This window comes from Schistocerca gregaria, unplaced genomic scaffold (assembly GCF_023897955.1).
Source record: "Schistocerca gregaria isolate iqSchGreg1 unplaced genomic scaffold, iqSchGreg1.2 ptg000244l, whole genome shotgun sequence".
NCBI lineage: Eukaryota > Metazoa > Arthropoda > Insecta > Orthoptera > Acrididae > Schistocerca > Schistocerca gregaria.
In genome coordinates this window covers 9,853,535-9,876,245 of record NW_026061753.1, presented here as the reverse complement: position 1 = coordinate 9,876,245, position 22,711 = coordinate 9,853,535, and positions in this window count along the sequence as shown.

The window sequence follows — 22,711 nt, the reverse complement described above, 5'->3', positions numbered from 1 at the left end:
GGTCATGTCCAAGCCACCAAAGCCGGCTAAAAAGTGAATAATCGACAACTAAAACTTGAAATGTACTACTCCTTACTGGCTATTACTTCAACTTAGAAGCTTCTTCTGTGTTCTACTATGGTGCTTTTAGTGTTTCGGCATACCGCAGCACGCGACATAGCTTTGCAGACCATAAATGTAACCGTTTGAGAGAGAAGAATGGCCAATGTGACGATCTGGCTTGAAGTCAATTCGATAACAAATGACGAAAACGGACGGATTTCTCAGGTTTTTACTACATATGAACACTTTTCACATTCTCCCGTGCAACGCGGCTGCTAGTCCTCCTTTCATGCAAAATCTTAAGGACCTAGGTCATGTCCAAGCCACCAAAGCCGGATAAACACTGACTAATCGACAACTGAAACTTGAATTGTACTACGTCTTACTGGATATTACTTAAACTTAGAAGCTTCTTCTGTGTTCTGCTATGGTGCTTTTAGTGTCTCCGCATACCGCAGCACGCGACATTGCTTTGCAGACGATAAATCTAACCGTCTCAGAGAGAAAAGCGGCCAATGTGACGATCTGTCTTTAAGTCTATTCGATAACAAATGACGAAAACGGACGGATTTCTCAGGTTTTTACTACATATGAACACTTTTCACATTCTCCCATGCAACGTGGCTGCTAGTGCTCCTTTCATGCAAAATCTTAAGGTCCTAGGTCATGTCCAAGGCACCAAAGCCGGCTAAAACGTGAAAAATCGATAACTAAAACTTCAATTGTACTACTTCTTACTGGCTATTGCTTCAACTTAGAAGCATCTTCTGTGTTCTACTATGAAACTTTTAGTATTTCCGCAAACCGCAGCACGCGACATAGCTTTGCAGACGATAAATGTAACTCTCTCAGAGAGAAAAGCGGCCAATGTGACGATATGGCTTTAAGTCGATTCGATAACAAATGACGAAAACGGACGGATTTCTCAGGTTTTTACTACATATGAACACTTTTCACATTCTCCCGTGCAACGCGGCTGCTAGTCCTCCTTTCATGCAAAATCTTATGGTCCTAGGTCATGTAATAGCCACCAAAGGCGGCTAAAAAGTGAATAATCGACAACTAAAACTTGAATTGTCCTACTTCTTACCGGCTATTACTTCAACTTAGAAGCTTCTTCTGTGTTCTACTATGGTGCTTTTACTGTTTCCACATACCGCAGCACGCGACATAGCTTTGCAGACGATAAATGTAACCGTTTCAGAGAGAAGAGCGGCCAATGTGACGATCTGGCTTTAAGTCGATTCGATAACAAATGACGAAAACGGACGGATTTATCAGTTTTTTACTACATATGAACACTTTTCACATTCTCCCGTGCAACGCGGCTGCAAGTCCTCCTTTCATGCAAAATCTTAACGTCCTAGGTGATGTCCAAGCCACCAAAGCCGGCTAAAAAGTGAATAATCGACAACTAAAACTTGAATTGTACTACTTCATGGTGCTTTTAGTGTCTCCGCATATCGCAGCACGCGACATAGCTTTGCAGACGATAAATGTAACCGTCTCAGAGAGAAAAGCGGCCAATGTGACGAACTGTCTTTAAGTCGATTAGATAACAAATGACAAAAACGGACGGATTTCTCAGGTTTTTACTACATATGAACAAATTACACATTCTCCCGTGCAACGCGGCTGCTAGTCCTCCTTTCATGCATAATCTTAAGGTCCTAGGTCGTATCCAAGCCACCAAAGCCTGCTAAAAAGTGAATAATCGATAATTAAAACTTGAATTGTACTACTTCTTACTGGCTATTACTTCAACTTAGAAGCTTCTTCTGTGTTCTACTATGGTGGTTTTAGTGTCTCCGCATACCGCAGCACGCGACATAGCTTTGCAGCCGATAAATGTAAGCGTTTCAGAGAGAAGAACGGCCAATGTGACGATTTGGCTTTAAGTCGATTCGATAACAAAAGACGAAAACGGACGGATTTATCAGGTTTTTACTACATATGATCACTTTTCACATTCTCCCGTGCAACGCGGCTGCAAGTCCTCCTGTCATGCAAAATCTTGAGGTCCTAGGTTATGTCCAAGCCAATAAAGCCGGCAATAAAATGAATAATCGACAACTAAAACTTGAATTGTACTACTTCTTACTGGATGTTTCTTCAACTTGGAAGCTTCTTCTGTGTTCTACTATGGTGCTTTTAGTGTTTCCGCATACCGCAGCACGCAACATAACTTTGCAGACGATAAATGTAACCGTCTCAGAGAGAGGAGCGTACAATGTGTCGATCTGGCTAAGTCGATTCGATAACAAATGACGAAAGCGGACGGATTTCTCAGGTTTTTACTACATATGAACACTTTTCACATTCTCGCGTGCAACGCAGCTGTTAGTCCTCGTATCATGCAAAATCTTAAGGTTCCATCTCATGTCAAAGCCACCAAAGCCGGCTAAAAGTGAATAATCGACAATTAAAACTTGAATTGTACTACTTCTTACTGGCTATTACCTCAAATTAGAAGCTTCTTCTATGTTCTACTATGGTGCTTTTAGTGTTTCGGCATACCGCAGCACGCGACATTGCTTTGCAGACGATAAATTTAACCGTTTGAGAGAGAAGAGCGTCCAATGTGACGATCTGGCTTTAAGTCGATTCGATAACAAATGACGAAAACGGACGGATTTCTCAGGTTTTTACTACATATGAACACTTTTCACATTCTGCCGTGCAACGCAGCTGCTAGTCTTCCTTTCATGCAACATCTTAAGTTCCTAGCTCATGTCCAAGGCACCAAAGAAGCGTAAAAAGGCAATAATCGATACCTAAAACTTGAATTGTACTACTTCTTACTGGCAATTACATCAACTTAGAAGCTTCATCTGTGTTCTACTATGGTACTTTTAGTGTCTCTGCATACCGAAGTATGCGACATAGCTTTGCAGACGATAAATGTAACCGTCTCAGAGAGAAAAGAGGCCAATGTGACGATCTGGCTTTAAGTCGATTCGATAACAAATGACGAAAACGGACGTATTTCTCAGGTTTTTACTACATATGAACACTTTTCACATTCTCCCGTGCAACGCGGCTGCTAGTCCTCCTATCATGCAAAATCTTAAGGTTCCATCTCATGTCAAAGCCACCAAAGCCGGCTAAAAAGTGAATAATCGACAACTAAAACTTGAATTGTACTACTTCTTACTGGCTATTACTTCAACTTAGAAGCTTCTTCTGTGTTCTACTATGGTGCTTTTAGTGTCTCCGCATACCGCAGCACGCGACATAGCTTTGAAGACGATAAATGTAACCGTTTCAGAGAGAAGAACGGCCAATGTGACGATCTGGCTTTAAGTCGATTCGTAAACAAATGACGAAAACGGACGGATTTCTCAGGTTTTTTCTGCATATGAACATTTTTCACATTCTCCCGTGCAACGCGGCTGCTAGTCCTCCTTTCATGCAAAATCTTAAGGTCCTAGGTCATGTCCAAGTCACCAAAGCCGTCTAAAAATCAAAAATCGATAACCAAAACTTGAATTGTACTACTTCTTACTGGCCATTACTTCAAGTTAGAAGCTTCTTCTGTGTTCTACTATGGTGCTTTTAGTGTGTCCGCATACCGCAGCACGCGACATAGGTTTGGAGACGATAAATGTAACCGTCTCACAGAGAAAAGCGGCCAATGTGACGATCTGGCTTTAAGTCGAATCGATAACAAATGACGAAAACGGACGGATATCTCAGGTTTGTACTACATATGATCACTTTTCACATTCTCCCGTGCAACGCGGCTGCTAGTCCTCCTATCATGCAAAATCTTAAGGTTCCATCTCCTGTCAAAGCCACCAAAGCCGGCAAAAAAGTGAATAATCGACAACTAAAACTTGAATTGTACTACTTCTTACTGGCTATTGCTTCAACTTAGAAGCTACTTGTGTTCTACTATGGTGCTTTTAGTGTCTCCGCATACCGCAGCACGCGACATAGCTTTGCAGACGATAAATGTAACCGTCTCAGAGAGAAAAGCGGCCAATGTGACGATCTGGCTTTAAGTCGAATCGATAACAAATGACGAAAACGGACGGATATCTCAGGTTTGTACTACATATGAACACTTTTCACATTCTCCCGTGCAACGCGGCTGCTAGTCCTCCTTTCATGCAACATCTTAAGTTCCTAGCTCATGTCCAAGGCACCAAAGAAGCGTAAAAAGGCATTAATCGATACCTAAAACTTGAATTGTACTACTTCTTACTGGCAATTACATCAACTTAGAAGCTTCATCTGTGTTCTACTATGGTGCTTTTAGTGTCTATGCATACCGCAGTACGCGACATAGCTTTGCATACGATAAATGTAACAGTTTCAGACAGAACTGCGGCCAATGTGACGACCTGGCTTTAAGTCGATTTGATAATAAATGACGAAAACGGACGGATTTCTCAGGTTTGTACTACAAATGAACACTTTTCACATTCTCCTGTGCAACGCGGCTGCTAGTCCTCCTATCATGCAAAATCTTAAGGTTCCATCTCATGTCAAAGCCACCAAAGCCAACTAAAAAGTGAATAATCGACAACTAAAACTTGAATTGTACTACTTCTTACTGGCTATTGCTTCAACTTAGAAGCTTCTTCTGTGTTCTACTATGGTGCATTTTTTGTTTCGGCATACCGCAGCACGCGACATAGCTTTGCAGACGATAAATGTAACCGTTTCAGAGAGAAGAGCGGCCAATGTGACGATCTGGCTTTAAGTCGATTCGATAACTAATGACGGAAACGGACGGATTACTCAGATTTTTACTACATGTGAACACTTTTCACATTCTCCCGTGCAACGCGGCTGCTAGTCCTCCTTTCATGCAACATCTTAAGTTCCTATCTCATGTCCAAGGCACCAAAGAAGCGTAAAAAGGCAATAATCGATACCTAAAACTTGAATTGTACTACTTCTTACTGGCAATTACATCAACTTAGAAGCTTCATCTGTGTTCTACTATGGTGCTTTTAGTGTCTCTGCATACCGCAGTACGCGACATAGCTTTGCAGACGATAAATGTAACCGTTTCAGAGAGAAAAGAGGCCAATGTGACGATCTGGCTTTAAGTCGATTCGATAACAAATGACGAAAACGGACGTATTTCTCAGGTTTTTACTACATATGAACACTTTTCACATTCTCCCGTGCAACGCGGCTGCTAGTCCTCCTATCATGCAAAATCTTAAGGTTCCATCTCATGTCAAAGCCACCAAAGCCGGCTAAAAAGTGAATAATCGACAACTAAAGCTTGAATTGTACTACTTCTGACTGGCTATTACTTCAACTTAGAAGCTTCTTCTGTGTTCTACTATGGTGCTTTTAGTGTCTCCGCATACCGCAGCACGCGACATAGCTTTACAGACGATAAATGTAACCGTTTCAGAGAGAAGAACGGCCAATGTGACGATCTGGCTTTAAGTCGATTCGTAAACAAATGACGAAAACGGACAGATTTCTCAGGTTTTTACTGTATATGTACATTTTTCACATTCTCCCGTGCAACGCGGCTGCTAGTCCTCTTTTCATGCAAAATCATAAGGTCCTAGGTCATGTCCAAGCCACCAAAGCCGGCTAAAAAGTGAATAATCGATACCTAAAACTTGAATTGTACTACTTCTTACTGGCAATTACATCAACTTAGAAGCTTCTTCTGTGTTCTACTATGGTGCATTTTTTGTTTCGGCATACCGCAGCACGCGACATAGCTTTGCAGACGATAAATGTAACCGTTTCAGAGAGAGGAGCGGCCAATGTGACGATCTGACTTTAAGTCGATTCGATAACAAATGACGAAAGCGACGGATTTCTCAGTTTTTACTACATATGAACACTTTTCACATTCTCGCGTGCAACGCGGCTGCTAGTCCTCCTTTCATGCAACATCTTAAGTTCCTAGCTCATGTCCAAGGCACCAAAGAAGCGTAAAAAGGCATTAATCGATACCTAAAACTTGAATTGTACTACTTCTTACTGGCAATTACATCAACTTAGAAGCTTCATCTGTGTTCTACTATGGTGCTTTTAGTGTCTCCGCATACCACAGCACGCGACATAGCTTTACAGACGATAAATGTAACCGTTTCAGAGAGAAGAACGGCCAATGTGACGATCTGGCTTTAAGTCGATTCGTAAACAAATGACGAAAACGGACGGATTTCTCAGGTTTTTACTACATATGAACACTTTTCACATTCTCCCGTGCAACGCGGCTGCTAGTCCTCCTTTCATGCAAAATCTTAAGGTCCTAGGTCATGTCCAAGCCACCAAAGCCGGCAATAGAGTGAATAATCGACAACTAAAACTTGAATTGTACTACTTCTTACTGGCTATTGCTTCAACTTAGAAGCTTCTTCTGTGTTCTACTATGGTGCTTTTAGTGTCTCCGCATACCGCAGCACGCGACATAGCTTTGCAGACGATAAGTGTAACCGTCTCAGAGAGAAAAGCGGCCAATGTGACGATCTGGCATTAAGTCGATTCGATAACAAATGACGAAAGCGGACGGATTTCTCAGTATTTACAACATGTGAACACTTTTCACAGTATTCCCATTATGCAAAATCTTATGGTTCCATCTCATGTCAAAACCAGCAAAGCCGGCTAAAAAGTGAATAATCGACACCTAAAACTTGAATTGTACTACTCCTTACTGGCAATTACTTCAACTTAGAAGCTTCTTTTGTGTTCTACTATGGTGCTTTTAGTGTCCCCGAATACCGCAGCACGCGACATAGCTTTGCAGACTAAAAATGTAACCGTCTCAGAGAGAAAAGCGGCAAATGTGACGACCTGGCTTTAAGTCGATTCGATAACAAATGACGAAAGCGGACGGATTTCTCAGTTTTTACTACATATGAACACTTTTCACATTCTCGCGTGCAACGCGGCTGCTAGTCCTCCTATCATGCAAAATCTTAAGGTTCCATCTCATGTCAAAGCCACCAAAGCCGGCTAAAAAGTGAATAATCGACAACTAAAACTTGAATTGTACTACTTCTTACTGGCTATTACTTCAACTTAGAAGCTTCTTCTGTGTTCTACTATGGTGCTTTTAGTGTCTCCGCATACCGCAGCACGCGACATAGCTTTGAAGACGATAAATGTAACCGTTTCAGAGAGAAGAACGGCCAATGTGACGATCTGGCTTTAAGTCGATTCGTAAACAAATGACGAAAACGGACGGATTTCTCAGGTTTTTTCTGCATATGAACATTTTTCACATTCTCCCGTGCAACGCGGCTGCTAGTCCTCCTTTCATGCAAAATCTTAAGGTCCTAGGTCATGTCCAAGTCACCAAAGCCGTCTAAAAATCAAAAATCGATAACCAAAACTTGAATTGTACTACTTCTTACTGGCCATTACTTCAAGTTAGAAGCTTCTTCTGTGTTCTACTATGGTGCTTTTAGTGTGTCCGCATACCGCAGCACGCGACATAGGTTTGGAGACGATAAATGTAACCGTCTCACAGAGAAAAGCGGCCAATGTGACGATCTGGCTTTAAGTCGAATCGATAACAAATGACGAAAACGGACGGATATCTCAGGTTTGTACTACATATGATCACTTTTCACATTCTCCCGTGCAACGCGGCTGCTAGTCCTCCTATCATGCAAAATCTTAAGGTTCCATCTCCTGTCAAAGCCACCAAAGCCGGCAAAAAAGTGAATAATCGACAACTAAAACTTGAATTGTACTACTTCTTACTGGCTATTGCTTCAACTTAGAAGCTACTTGTGTTCTACTATGGTGCTTTTAGTGTCTCCGCATACCGCAGCACGCGACATAGCTTTGCAGACGATAAATGTAACCGTCTCAGAGAGAAAAGCGGCCAATGTGACGATCTGGCTTTAAGTCGAATCGATAACAAATGACGAAAACGGACGGATATCTCAGGTTTGTACTACATATGAACACTTTTCACATTCTCCCGTGCAACGCGGCTGCTAGTCCTCCTTTCATGCAACATCTTAAGTTCCTAGCTCATGTCCAAGGCACCAAAGAAGCGTAAAAAGGCATTAATCGATACCTAAAACTTGAATTGTACTACTTCTTACTGGCAATTACATCTACTTAGAAGCTTCATCTGTGTTCTACTATGGTGCTTTTAGTGTCTATGCATACCGCAGTACGCGACATAGCTTTGCATACGATAAATGTAACAGTTTCAGACAGAACTGCGGCCAATGTGACGACCTGGCTTTAAGTCGATTTGATAATAAATGACGAAAACGGACGGATTTCTCAGGTTTGTACTACAAATGAACACTTTTCACATTCTCCTGTGCAACGCGGCTGCTAGTCCTCCTATCATGCAAAATCTTAAGGTTCCATCTCATGTCAAAGCCACCAAAGCCAACTAAAAAGTGAATAATCGACAACTAAAACTTGAATTGTACTACTTCTTACTGGCTATTGCTTCAACTTAGAAGCTTCTTCTGTGTTCTACTATGGTGCATTTTTTGTTTCGGCATACCGCAGCACGCGACATAGCTTTGCAGACGATAAATGTAACCGTTTCAGAGAGAAGAGCGGCCAATGTGACGATCTGGCTTTAAGTCGATTCGATAACTAATGACGGAAACGGACGGATTACTCAGATTTTTACTACATGTGAACACTTTTCACATTCTCCCGTGCAACGCGGCTGCTAGTCCTCCTTTCATGCAACATCTTAAGTTCCTATCTCATGTCCAAGGCACCAAAGAAGCGTAAAAAGGCAATAATCGATACCTAAAACTTGAATTGTACTACTTCTTACTGGCAATTACATCAACTTAGAAGCTTCATCTGTGTTCTACTATGGTGCTTTTAGTGTCTCTGCATACCGCAGTACGCGACATAGCTTTGCAGACGATAAATGTAACCGTTTCAGAGAGAAAAGAGGCCAATGTGACGATCTGGCTTTAAGTCGATTCGATAACAAATGACGAAAACGGACGTATTTCTCAGGTTTTTACTACATATGAACACTTTTCACATTCTCCCGTGCAACGCGGCTGCTAGTCCTCCTATCATGCAAAATCTTAAGGTTCCATCTCATGTCAAAGCCACCAAAGCCGGCTAAAAAGTGAATAATCGACAACTAAAGCTTGAATTGTACTACTTCTGACTGGCTATTACTTCAACTTAGAAGCTTCTTCTGTGTTCTACTATGGTGCTTTTAGTGTCTCCGCATACCGCAGCACGCGACATAGCTTTACAGACGATAAATGTAACCGTTTCAGAGAGAAGAACGGCCAATGTGACGATCTGGCTTTAAGTCGATTCGTAAACAAATGACGAAAACGGACAGATTTCTCAGGTTTTTACTGTATATGTACATTTTTCACATTCTCCCGTGCAACGCGGCTGCTAGTCCTCTTTTCATGCAAAATCATAAGGTCCTAGGTCATGTCCAAGCCACCAAAGCCGGCTAAAAAGTGAATAATCGATACCTAAAACTTGAATTGTACTACTTCTTACTGGCAATTACATCAACTTAGAAGCTTCTTCTGTGTTCTACTATGGTGCATTTTTTGTTTCGGCATACCGCAGCACGCGACATAGCTTTGCAGACGATAAATGTAACCGTTTCAGAGAGAGGAGCGGCCAATGTGACGATCTGACTTTAAGTCGATTCGATAACAAATGACGAAAGCGACGGATTTCTCAGTTTTTACTACATATGAACACTTTTCACATTCTCGCGTGCAACGCAGCTGCTAGTCCTCCTTTCATGCAACATCTTAAGTTCCTAGCTCATGTCCAAGGCACCAAAGAAGCGTAAAAAGGCATTAATCGATACCTAAAACTTGAATTGTACTACTTCTTACTGGCAATTACATCAACTTAGAAGCTTCATCTGTGTTCTACTATGGTGCTTTTAGTGTCTCCGCATACCACAGCACGCGACATAGCTTTACAGACGATAAATGTAACCGTTTCAGAGAGAAGAACGGCCAATGTGACGATCTGGCTTTAAGTCGATTCGTAAACAAATGACGAAAACGGACGGATTTCTCAGGTTTTTACTACATATGAACACTTTTCACATTCTCCCGTGCAACGCGGCTGCTAGTCCTCCTTTCATGCAAAATCTTAAGGTCCTAGGTCATGTCCAAGCCACCAAAGCCGGCAATAGAGTGAATAATCGACAACTAAAACTTGAATTGTACTACTTCTTACTGGCTATTGCTTCAACTTAGAAGCTTCTTCTGTGTTCTACTATGGTGCTTTTAGTGTCTCCGCATACCGCAGCACGCGACATAGCTTTGCAGACGATAAGTGTAACCGTCTCAGAGAGAAAAGCGGCCAATGTGACGATCTGGCATTAAGTCGATTCGATAACAAATGACGAAAGCGGACGGATTTCTCAGTATTTACAACATGTGAACACTTTTCACAGTATTCCCAGTATGCAAAATCTTATGGTTCCATCTCATGTCAAAACCAGCAAAGCCGGCTAAAAAGTGAATAATCGACACCTAAAACTTGAATTGTACTACTCCTTACTGGCAATTACTTCAACTTAGAAGCTTCTTTTGTGTTCTACTATGGTGCTTTTAGTGTCCCCGAATACCGCAGCACGCGACATAGCTTTGCAGACTAAAAATGTAACCGTCTCAGAGAGAAAAGCGGCAAATGTGACGACCTGGCTTTAAGTCGATTCGATAACAAATGACGAAAGCGGACGGATTTCTCAGTTTTTACTACATATGAACACTTTTCACATTCTCGCGTGCAACGCGGCTGCTAGTCCTCCTTTCATGCAACATCTTAAGTTCCTAGCTCATGTCCAAGGCACCAAAGAAGCGTAAAAAGGCAATAATCGATACCTAAATCTTGAAGTGTACTACTTCTTACTGGCAATTACATCAACTTAGAAGCTTCATCTGTGTTCAACTATGGTGCTTTTAGTGTCTCTGCATACCGCAGTACGCGACATAGCTTTGCAGACGATAAATATAACCGTCTCAGAGAGAAAAGCGGCCAATGTGACGATCTGGCTTTAAGTCGATTTGATAACAAATGACGAATACGGACGGATTTCTCAGGTTTGTACTACCAATGAACACTTCTCACATTCTCCCATGCAACGCCTCTGCTAGTCCTACTTTCATGCAAAATCTTATGAATCTAGGTCATGTCCAAGCCACCAAATCCGGCCATAAAGTGATTAATCGACAACTAAAACTTGAATTGTACTACTTCTTACTGGCTATTACTCAACTTAGAAGCTTCTTCTGTGTTCTACTATGGTGCTTTTAGTGTCTCTGCATACCGCAGCACGCGACATAGCTTTGCAGACGATAAACGTAACCGTCTCAGAGAGAAAAGCGGCCAATGTGACGATCTGGCTTTAAGTCGAATCGATAACAAATGACGAAAACGGACGGATATCTCAGGTTTTTACTACATATGAACACTTTTCACATTCTCCCGTGCAACGCGGCTGCTAGTCCTCCTTTCATGCAACATCTTAAGTTCCTAGCTCATGTCCAAGGCACCAAAGAAGCGTAAAAAGGCATTAATCGATACCTAAAACTTGAATTGTACTACTTCTTACTGGCAATTACATCAACTTAGAAGCTTCATCTGTGTTCTACTATGGTGCTTTTAGTGTCTCTGCATACCGCAGTACGCGACATAGCTTTGCATACGATAAATGTAACAGTTTCAGACAGAACTGCGGCCAATGTGACGATCTGGCTTTAAGTCGATTTGATAATAAATGACGAAAACGGACGGATTTCTCAGGTTTGTACTACAAATGAACACTTTTCACATTCTCCCGTGCAACGCGGCTGCTAGTCCTCATTTCATGCAGGATATTAATGTCCTAGCTCATGTCCAAGACACCAAAGAAGGGTAAAAAGTCAATTATCGATACCTAAAACTTGAATTGTACTACTTCTTAGTAGCTATTACAACCACTTAGAACCTTCATCTGTGTTCTACTATGGTGCTTTTGTGTTTCCGCATACCGCAGCACGCGACATAGCTTTGCAGACGATAAATGTTACCGTTTCAGAGAGAAGAGCGGCCAATGTGACGATCTGTCTTTAAGTCGATTCGATAACAAATGACGAAAACGGACGGATTTCTCAGGTTTTTATTGCATATGAACACTTTTCACATTCTCCCGTGCAACGCGGCTGCTAGTCCTCCTTTCATGCAAAATCTTAAGGTCCTAGGTCATGTCCAAGCCACCAAAGCCGGCTAAAAAGTGAATAATCGACAACTAAAACTTGAATTGTACTACTTCTTACTGGCTATTACTTCAACTTAGAAGCTTCTTCTGTGTTCTACTATGGTGCATTTTTTGTTTCGGCATACCGCAGCACGCGACATAGCTTTGCATACGGTAAAAGTAACAGTTTCAGACAGAACTGCGGCCAATGTGATGATCTGGCTTTAAGTCGATTTGATAACAAATGACGAATACGGACGGATTTCTCAGGTTTGTACTACAAATGAACACTTTTCACATTCTCCCGTGCAACGCGGCTGCTAGTCCTCCTTTCATGCAAAATCTTAAGGTCCTAGGTCATGTCCAAGCCACCAAAGCCGGCAATAGAGTGAATAATCGACAACTAAAACTTGAATTGTACTACTTCTTACTGGCTATTGCTTCAACTTAGAAGCTACTTGTGTTCTACTATGGTGCTTTTAGTGTCTCCGCATACCGCAGCACGCGACATAGCTTTGCAGACGATAAATGTAACCGTCTCAGAGAGAAAAGCGGCCAATGTGACGATCTGGCTTTAAGTCGAGTCGATAACAAATGACGAAAACGGACGGATATCTCAGGTTTTTACTACATATGAACACTTCTCACATTCACCCATGCAACGCCTCTGCTAGTCCTACTTTCATGCAAAATCTTATGATCCTAGGTCATGTCCAAGCCACCAAATCCGGCCATAAAGTGAATAATCGACAACTAAAACTTGAATTGTAGTACTTCTTACTGGCTATTACTTCAACTTAGAAGCTTCTTCTGTGTTGTACTATGGTGCTTTTAGTGTCTCTGCATACCGCAGTACATGACATAGCTTTGCAGGCGACAAATGTAACCGTTTCAGAGAGAACAGCGGCAAATGTGACGATCTGACTTTAAGTCGATTCAATAACAAATGACGAAAACGGACGGATTTCTCAGATTTTTACTACATATGAACACTTTTCACATTCTCCCGTGCAACGCGGCTGCTAGTCCTCCTTTCATGCAACATCTTAAGTTCCTAGCTCATGTCCAAGGCACCAAAGAAGCGAAAAAGGCAATAATCGATACCTAAAACTTGAATTGTACTACTTCTTACTGGCAATTACATCAACTTAGAAGCTTCATCTGTGTTCTACTATGGTGCTTTTAGTGTCTCTGCACACCGCAGTACGCGACATAGCTTTGCATACGATAAATGAAACAGTTTCAGACAGAACTGCGGCCAATGTGACGATCTGGCTTTAAGTCGATTCGATAACAAATGACGAAAACGGACGGATTACTCAGGTTTGTACTACATATGAACACTTTTCACATTCTCCCGTGCAACGCGGCTGCTAGTCCTCCTTTCATGCAAAATCTTAAGGTCCTAGGTCATGTCCAAGCCACCAAAGCCGGCAATAAAGTGAATAATCGACAACTAAAACTTGAATTGTACTACTCCTTACTGGATATTACTTCAACTTAGGAGTTTTTTTGTGTTCTACTATGGTGCTTTTAGTGTCTCTGCATACCGCAGTACGCGACATAGCTTTGCATACGGTAAATGTAACAGTTTCAGACAGAACTGCGGCCAATGTGACGATCTGGCTTTAAGTCGATTTGATAACAAATGACGAAAACGGACGGATTTCTCAGGTTTGTACTACAAATGAACACTTTTCACATTGTCCCGTGCAACGCGGCTGCTAGTCCTCCTCTCATGCAAAATCTTAAGGTATTGGGTCATGTCCAAGCCACCAAAGCCGGCTAAAACGTGAATAATCGACAACTAAAACTTGAATTGTACTACTTCTTACTATCTATTACTTCAACTTAGAAGCTTCTTCTGTGTTCTACTATGGTGCTTTTAGTGTCTCCGCATACCGCAGCACGCGACATAGCTTTGCAGACGATAAATGTAACCGTTTCAGAGAGAACAGCGGCCAATGTGACGATCTTTCTTTAAGTCGATTCGATAACAAATGACGAAAACGGACGGATTTCTCAGGTTTTTACTACATATAAACACTTTTCACATTCTCCCGTGCAACGCGGCTGCTAGTCCTCTTTAATGCAAAATATTAAGGTCATAGGTTATGTCCAAGCCACCAAAGCCGGCTAAAAAGTGAATAATCGACAACTAAAACTTGAATTGTACTACTTCTTACTAGCTATTGCTTCTACTTTGAAGCTTCTTCTGTGTTCTACTATGGTGCTTTTAGTGTCTCCGCATACCGCAGCACGCGACATAGCTTTGCAGACGATAAATGTAACCGTTTCAGAGAGAACAGCGGCAAATGTGACGATCTGACTTTAAGTCGATTCGATAACAAATGACGAAAATGGACGGATATCTCAGGTTTTTACTACATATGAACACTTTTCACATTCTCCCGTGCAACGCGGCTGCTAGTCCTCCTTTCATGCAACATCTTAAGTTCCTCGCTCATGTCCAAGGCACCAAAGAAGCGAAAAAGGCAATAATCGATACAAAACTTGAATTGTAATACTTCTTACTGGCAATTACATCAACTTAGAAGTTTCATCTGTGTTCTACTATGGTGCTTTTAGTGTCTCTGCACACCGCAGTATGCGACATAGCTTTGCATGCGATAAATGTAACAGTTTCAGACAGAACTGCGGCCAATGTGACGATCTGGCTTTAAGTCGATTTGATAACAAATGACGAAAACGGACGGATTTCTCAGGTTTGTACTACAAATGAACACTTTTCACATTCTCCCGTGCAACGCGGCTGCTAGTCCTCCTTTCATGCAAAATCTTAAGGTTCTAGGTCATGTCCAAGCCACCAAAGCCGGCAATAAGTAAATAATCGACAACTAAAACTTGAATTGTACTACTTCTTACTGGCTATTGCTTCAACTTAGAAGCTTCATCTGTGTTCTACTATGGTGCTTTTAGTGTTTCCGCATACCGCAGCACGCGACATAGCTTTGCAGACGATAAATGTAACCGTTTCAGAGAGAAGAGCGGCCAATGTGACGATCTGTCTTTAAGGCGATTCGATAACAAATGACGAAAACGGACGGATTTCTCAGGTTTTTATTGCATATGAACACTTTTCACATTCTCCCGTGCAACGGGGCTGCTAGTCCTCCTTTCATGCAAAATCTTAAGGTCCTAGGTCATGTCCAAGCCACCAAAGCCGGCTAAAACATGAATAATCGACAACTAAAACTTGAATTGTACTACTTCTTACTATCTATTACTTCAACTTAGAAGCTTCTTCTGTGTTCTAATATGTTGCTTTTAGTGTCTCCGTATACCGCAGCACGCGACATAGCTTTGCAGACGATAAATGTAACCGTCTCAGAGAGAAAAGAGTTCAATGTGACGATCTGGCTTTAAGTCGATTCGATATCAAATGACGAAAACGGACGTATTTCTCAGGTTTTTACTACATATGAACACTTTTCACATTCTCCCGTGCAACGCGGCTGCTAGTCCTCCTATCATGCAAAATCTTAAGGTTCCATCTCATGTCAAAGCCACCAAAGCCGGCTAAAAAGTGAATAATCGACAACTAAAACTTCAATTGTACTACTTCTTACTGGCTATTACTTCAACTTAGAAGCTTCTCCTGTGTTCTACTATGGTGCTTTTAGTGTCTCCGCATACCGCAGCACGCGACATAGCTTTGCAGACGAAAAATGTAACCGTTTCATAGACAAGAACGGCCAATGTGACGATCTGGCTTTAAGTCGATTCGTAAACAAATGAAGAAAACTGACGGATTTCTCAGGTTTTTACTACATATGAACATTTTTCACATTCTCCCGTGCAACGCGGCTGCTAGTCCTCCTTTCATGCAAAATCTTAAGGTCCTAGGTCATGTCCAAGCCACCAAAGCCGGCTAAAACGTGAATAATCGACAACTAAAACTTGAATTGTACTACTTCTTACTATCTATTAATTCAACTTAGAAGCTTTTTCTGTGTTCTACTATGGTGCTCTTAGTGTCTCCGCATACCGCAGCACGCGACATAGCTTTGCAGACGATAAATGTAACCGTCTCAGAGAGAAGAGCGGCCAATGTGTCGATCTGGCTTTAAGTCGATTCGATAACAAAGGACGAAAACGGGCGTATTTCTCAGGTTTTTACTACATATGAACACTTTTCACATTCTCCCGTGCAACGCGGCTGCTAGTCCTCCTTTCATGCAAAATCTTAAGGTCCTAGGTCATGTCCAAGCCACCAAAGTCGGCTAAAAAGTGAATATTCGACCACTAAAACTTGAATTGGACTACTTCTTACTGGCTATTACTTCAAATTAGAAGCTTCTTCTGTGTTGTACTATGGTGCTTTTAGTGTTTCCGCATACCGCAGCACGAGACATAGCTTTGCAGACGATAAGTGTAACCGTTTCAGAGAGAAGAGCGGCCAATGTGACGATCTGGCTTTAAGTCGATTCGATAACGAATGACGAAAACGGACGGATTACTCAGGTTAGTACTACATATGAACACTTTTCACATTCTCCCGTGCAACGCGGCTGCTAGTCCTCCTTTCATGCAAAATCTTAAGGTCCTAGGTCATGTCCAAGCCACCAAAGCCGGCAATAAAGTGAATAATCGACAACTAAAACTTGAATTGTACTACTTCTTACTGGCTATTGCTTCAACTTAGAAGCTTCTTCTGTGTTCTACTATGGTGCTTTTAGTGTCACCGCATACCGCAGCACGCGACATAGCTTTGCAGACGATAAATGTAACCGTCTCAGAGAGAAAAGCGGCCAACGTGACGATCTGGCTTTAAGTCGATTCGATAACAAATGACGAAAGCGGACGGATTTCTCAGTTTTTACAACATATGAACACTTTTCACAGTCCTCCTATCATGCAAAACCTTATGGTTCCATCTCATGTCAAAGCCACCAAAGCCGGCTAAAAAGTGAATAATCGACAACTAAAAGTTGAATTGTACTACTCCTTACTGGCTATTACTTCAACTTAGAAGCTTCTTTTGTGTTCTACTATGGTGCTTTTAGTGTCTCCGCATATCGCAGCACGCGACATAGCTTTGCAGACGATAAATGTAACCGTCTCAGAGAGAAGAACGGCAAATGTGACGATCTGGCTTTAAGTCGATTCGATAACAAATGACGAAAGCGGACGGATTTCTCAGTTTTTACTACATATGAACACTTTTCACATTCTCGCGTGCAACGCGGCTGCTAGTCCTCCTTTCATGCAACATCTTAAGTTCCTAGCTCATGTCCAAGGCACCAAAGAAACGTAAAAAGGCAATAATCGATACCTAAAACTTGAATTGTACTACTTCTTACTGGCAATTACATCAACTTAGAAGCTTCTTCTGTGTTCTACTATGGTGCTTTTGGTGTCTCCGCATACCGCAGCACGCGACATAGCATTGCAGACGATAAATGTAACCGTCTCAGAGAGAAAAGCGGCCAACGTGACGATCTGGCTTTAAGTCGATTCGATAACAAATGATGAAAGCGGACGGATTTCTCAGTTTTTACAACATATGAACACTTTTCACAGTCCTCCTATCATGCAAAATCTTATGGTACCATCTCATGTCAAAGCCACCAAAGCCGGCTAAAAAGTGAATAATCGACAACTAAAACTTGAATTGTACTACTCCTTACTGGCTATTACTTCAACTTAGAAGTTTCTTTTGTGTTCTACTATGGTGCTTTTAGTGTCTCCGCATACCGCAGCACGCGACATAGCTTTGCAGACGATAAATGTAACCGTCTCAGAGAGAAAAGCGGCAAATGTGACGATCTGGCTTTAAGTCGATTCGATAACAAATGACGAAAGCGGACGGATTTCTCAGTTTTTACTACATATGAACACTTTTCACATTCTCGCGTGCAACGCGGCTGCTAGTCCTCCTTTCATGCAACATCTTAAGTTCCTAGCTCATGTCCAAGGCACCAAAGAAGCGTAAAAAGGCAATAATCGATACCTAAAACTTGAATTGTACTACATCTTACTGGCAATTACATCAACTTAGAAGCTTCATCTGTGTTCTACTATGGTGCTTTTAGTGTCTCTGTACACCGCAGTACGCGACATAGCTTTGCATACGGTAAATGTAACAGTTTCAGACAGAACTGCGGCCAATGTGACGATCTGGCTTTAAGTCGATCTGATAACAAATGACGAAAACGGACGGATTTCTCAGGTTTGTACAACAAATGAACACTTTTCACATTGTCCCGTGCAACGAGGCTGCTAGTCCTCCTTTCATTCAAAATCTTAAGGTCCCGGGTCATGTCCAAGCCACCAAAGCCGGCTAAAACGTGAATAATCGACAACTAAAACTTGAATTGTACTACTTCTTACTATCTATTACTTCAACTTAGAAGCTTCTTCTGTGTTCTACTATGGTGCTTTTAGTGTCTCCGCATACCGCAGCACGCGACATAGCTTTGCAGACGATAAGTGTAACCGTTTCAGAGAGAAGAGCGGCCAATGTGACGATCTGGCTTTAAGTCGATTCGATAACGAATGACGAAAACGGACGGATTACTCAGGTTAGTACTACATATGAACACTTTTCACATTCTCCCGTGCAACGCGGCTGCTAGTCCTCCTTTCATGCAAAATCTTAAGGTTCTAGGTCATGTCCAAGCCACCAAAGCCGGCAATAAGTAAATAATCGACAACTAAAACTTGAATTGTACTACTTCTTACTGGCTATTGCTTCAACTTAGAAGCTTCATCTGTGTTCTACTATGGTGCTTTTAGTGTTTCCGCATACCGCAGCACGCGACATAGCTTTGCAGACGATAAATGTAACCGTTTCAGAGAGAAGAGCGGCCAATGTGACGATCTGTCTTCAAGGCGATTCGATAACAAATGACGAAAACGGACGGATTTCTCAGGTTTTTTTGCATATGAACACTTTTCACATTCTCCCGTGCAACGGGGCTGCTAGTCCTCCTTTCATGCAAAATCTTAAGGTCCTAGGTCATGTCCAAGCCACCAAAGCCGGCTAAAACATGAATAATCGACAACTAAAACTTGAATTGTACTACTTCTTACTATCTATTACTTCAACTTAGAAGCTTCTTCTGTGTTCTAATATGTTGCTTTTAGTGTCTCCGTATACCGCAGCACGCGACATAGCTTTGCAGACGATAAATGTAACCGTCTCAGAGAGAAAAGAGTTCAATGTGACGATCTGGCTTTAAGTCGATTCGATAACAAATGACGAAAACGGACGTATTTCTCAGGTTTTTACTACATATGAACACTTTTCACATTCTCCCGTGCAACGCGGCTGCTAGTCCTCCTATCATGCAAAATCTTAAGGTTCCATCTCATGTCAAAGCCACCAAAGCCGGCTAAAAAGTGAATAATCGACAACTAAAACTTCAATTGTACTACTTCTTACTGGCTATTACTTCAACTTAGAAGCTTCTCCTGTGTTCTACTATGGTGCTTTTAGTGTCTCCGCATACCGCAGCACGCGACATAGCTTTGCAGACGAAAAATGTAACCGTTTCATAGACAAGAACGGCCAATGTGACGATCTGGCTTTAAGTCGATTCGTAAACAAATGAAGAAAACTGACGGATTTCTCAGGTTTTTACTACATATGAACATTTTTCACATTCTCCCGTGCAACGCGGCTGCTAGTCCTCCTTTCATGCAAAATCTTAAGGTCCTAGGTCATGTCCAAGCCACCAAAGCCGGCTAAAACGTGAATAATCGACAACTAAAACTTGAATTGTACTACTTCTTACTATCTATTAATTCAACTTAGAAGCTTTTTCTGTGTTCTACTATGGTGCTCTTAGTGTCTCCGCATACCGCAGCACGCGACATAGCTTTGCAGACGATAAATGTAACCGTCTCAGAGAGAAGAGCGGCCAATGTGTCGATCTGGCTTTAAGTCGATTCGATAACAAAGGACGAAAACGGGCGTATTTCTCAGGTTTTTACTACATATGAACACTTTTCACATTCTCCCGTGCAACGCGGCTGCTAGTCCTCCTTTCATGCAAAATCTTAAGGTCCTAGGTCATGTCCAAGCCACCAAAGTCGGCTAAAAAGTGAATATTCGACCACTAAAACTTGAATTGGACTACTTCTTACTGGCTATTACTTCAAATTAGAAGCTTCTTCTGTGTTGTACTATGGTGCTTTTAGTGTTTCCGCATACCGCAGCACGCGACATAGCTTTGCAGACGATAAGTGTAACCGTTTCAGAGAGAAGAGCGGCCAATGTGACGATCTGGCTTTAAGTCGATTCGATAACGAATGACGAAAACGGACGGATTACTCAGGTTAGTACTACATATGAACACTTTTCACATTCTCCCGTGCAACGCGGCTGCTAGTCCTCCTTTCATGCAAAATCTTAAGGTCCTAGGTCATGTCCAAGCCACCAAAGCCGGCAATAAAGTGAATAATCGACAACTAAAACTTGAATTGTACTACTTCTTACTGGCTATTGCTTCAACTTAGAAGCTTCTTCTGTGTTCTACTATGGTGCTTTTAGTGTCACCGCATACCGCAGCACGCGACATAGCTTTGCAGACGATAAATGTAACCGTCTCAGAGAGAAAAGCGGCCAACGTGACGATCTGGCTTTAAGTCGATTCGATAACAAATGACGAAAGCGGACGGATTTCTCAGTTTTTACAACATATGAACACTTTTCACAGTCCTCCTATCATGCAAAACCTTATGGTTCCATCTCATGTCAAAGCCACCAAAGCCGGCTAAAAAGTGATTAATCGACAACTAAAAGTTGAATTGTACTACTCCTTACTGGCTATTACTTCAACTTAGAAGCTTCTTTTGTGTTCTACTATGGTGCTTTTAGTGTCTCCGCATATCGCAGCACGCGACATAGCTTTGCAGACGATAAATGTAACCGTCTCAGAGAGAAGAACGGCAAATGTGACGATCTGGCTTTAAGTCGATTCGATAACAAATGACGAAAGCGGACGGATTTCTCAGTTTTTACTACATATGAACACTTTTCACATTCTCGCGTGCAACGCGGCTGCTAGTCCTCCTTTCATGCAACATCTTAAGTTCCTAGCTCATGTCCAAGGCACCAAAGAAACGTAAAAAGGCAATAATCGATACCTAAAACTTGAATTGTACTACTTCTTACTGGCAATTACATCAACTTAGAAGCTTCTTCTGTGTTCTGCTATGGTGCTTTTGGTGACTCCGCATACCGCAGCACGCGACATAGCTTTGCAGACGATAAATGTAACCGTCTCAGAGAGAAAAGCGGCCAACGTGACGATCTGGCTTTAAGTCGATTCGATAACAAATGATGAAAGCGGACGGATTTCTCAGTTTTTACAACATATGAACACTTTTCACAGTCCTCCTATCATGCAAAATCTTATGGTACCATCTCATGTCAAAGCCACCAAAGCCGGCTAAAAAGTGAATAATCGACAACTAAAACTTGAATTGTACTACTCCTTACTGGCTATTACTTCAACTTAGAAGTTTCTTTTGTGTTCTACTATGGTGCTTTTAGTGTCTCCGCATACCGCAGCACGCGACATAGCTTTGCAGACGATAAATGTAACCGTCTCAGAGAGAAAAGCGGCAAATGTGACGATCTGGCTTTAAGTCGATTCGATAACAAATGACGAAAGCGGACGGATTTCTCAGTTTTTACTACATATGAACACTTTTCACATTCTCGCGTGCAACGCGGCTGCTAGTCCTCCTTTCATGCAACATCTTAAGTTCCTAGCTCATGTCCAAGGCACCAAAGAAGCGTAAAAAGGCAATAATCGATACCTAAAACTTGAATTGTACTACATCTTACTGGCAATTACATCAACTTAGAAGCTTCATCTGTGTTCTACTATGGTGCTTTTAGTGTCTCTGTACACCGCAGTACGCGACATAGCTTTGCATACGGTAAATGTAACAGTTTCAGACAGAACTGCGGCCAATGTGACGATCTGGCTTTAAGTCGATCTGATAACAAATGACGAAAACGGACGGATTTCTCAGGTTTGTACAACAAATGAACACTTTTCACATTGTCCCGTGCAACGAGGCTGCTAGTCCTCCTTTCATTCAAAATCTTAAGGTCCCGGGTCATGTCCAAGCCACCAAAGCCGGCTAAAACGTGAATAATCGACAACTAAAACTTGAATTGTACTACTTCTTACTATCTATTACTTCAACTTAGAAGCTTCTTCTGTGTTCTACTATGGTGCTTTTAGTGTCACCGCATACCGCAGCACGCGACATAGATTTGCAGACGATAAATGTAACCGTCTCAGAGAGAAAAGCAGCCAATGTGTCGATCTGGCTTTAAGTCGATTCGATAACAAATGACGAAAACGGACGTATTTCTCAGGTTTTTACTACATATGAACACCTTTCACATTCTCCCGTGCAACCCGGCTGCTAGTCTTCCTTTAATGCAAAATCTTAAGGTCCTAGGTCATGTCCAAGGCACCAAAGCCGGCTAAAAAGTGAATAATCGACAACTAAAACTTG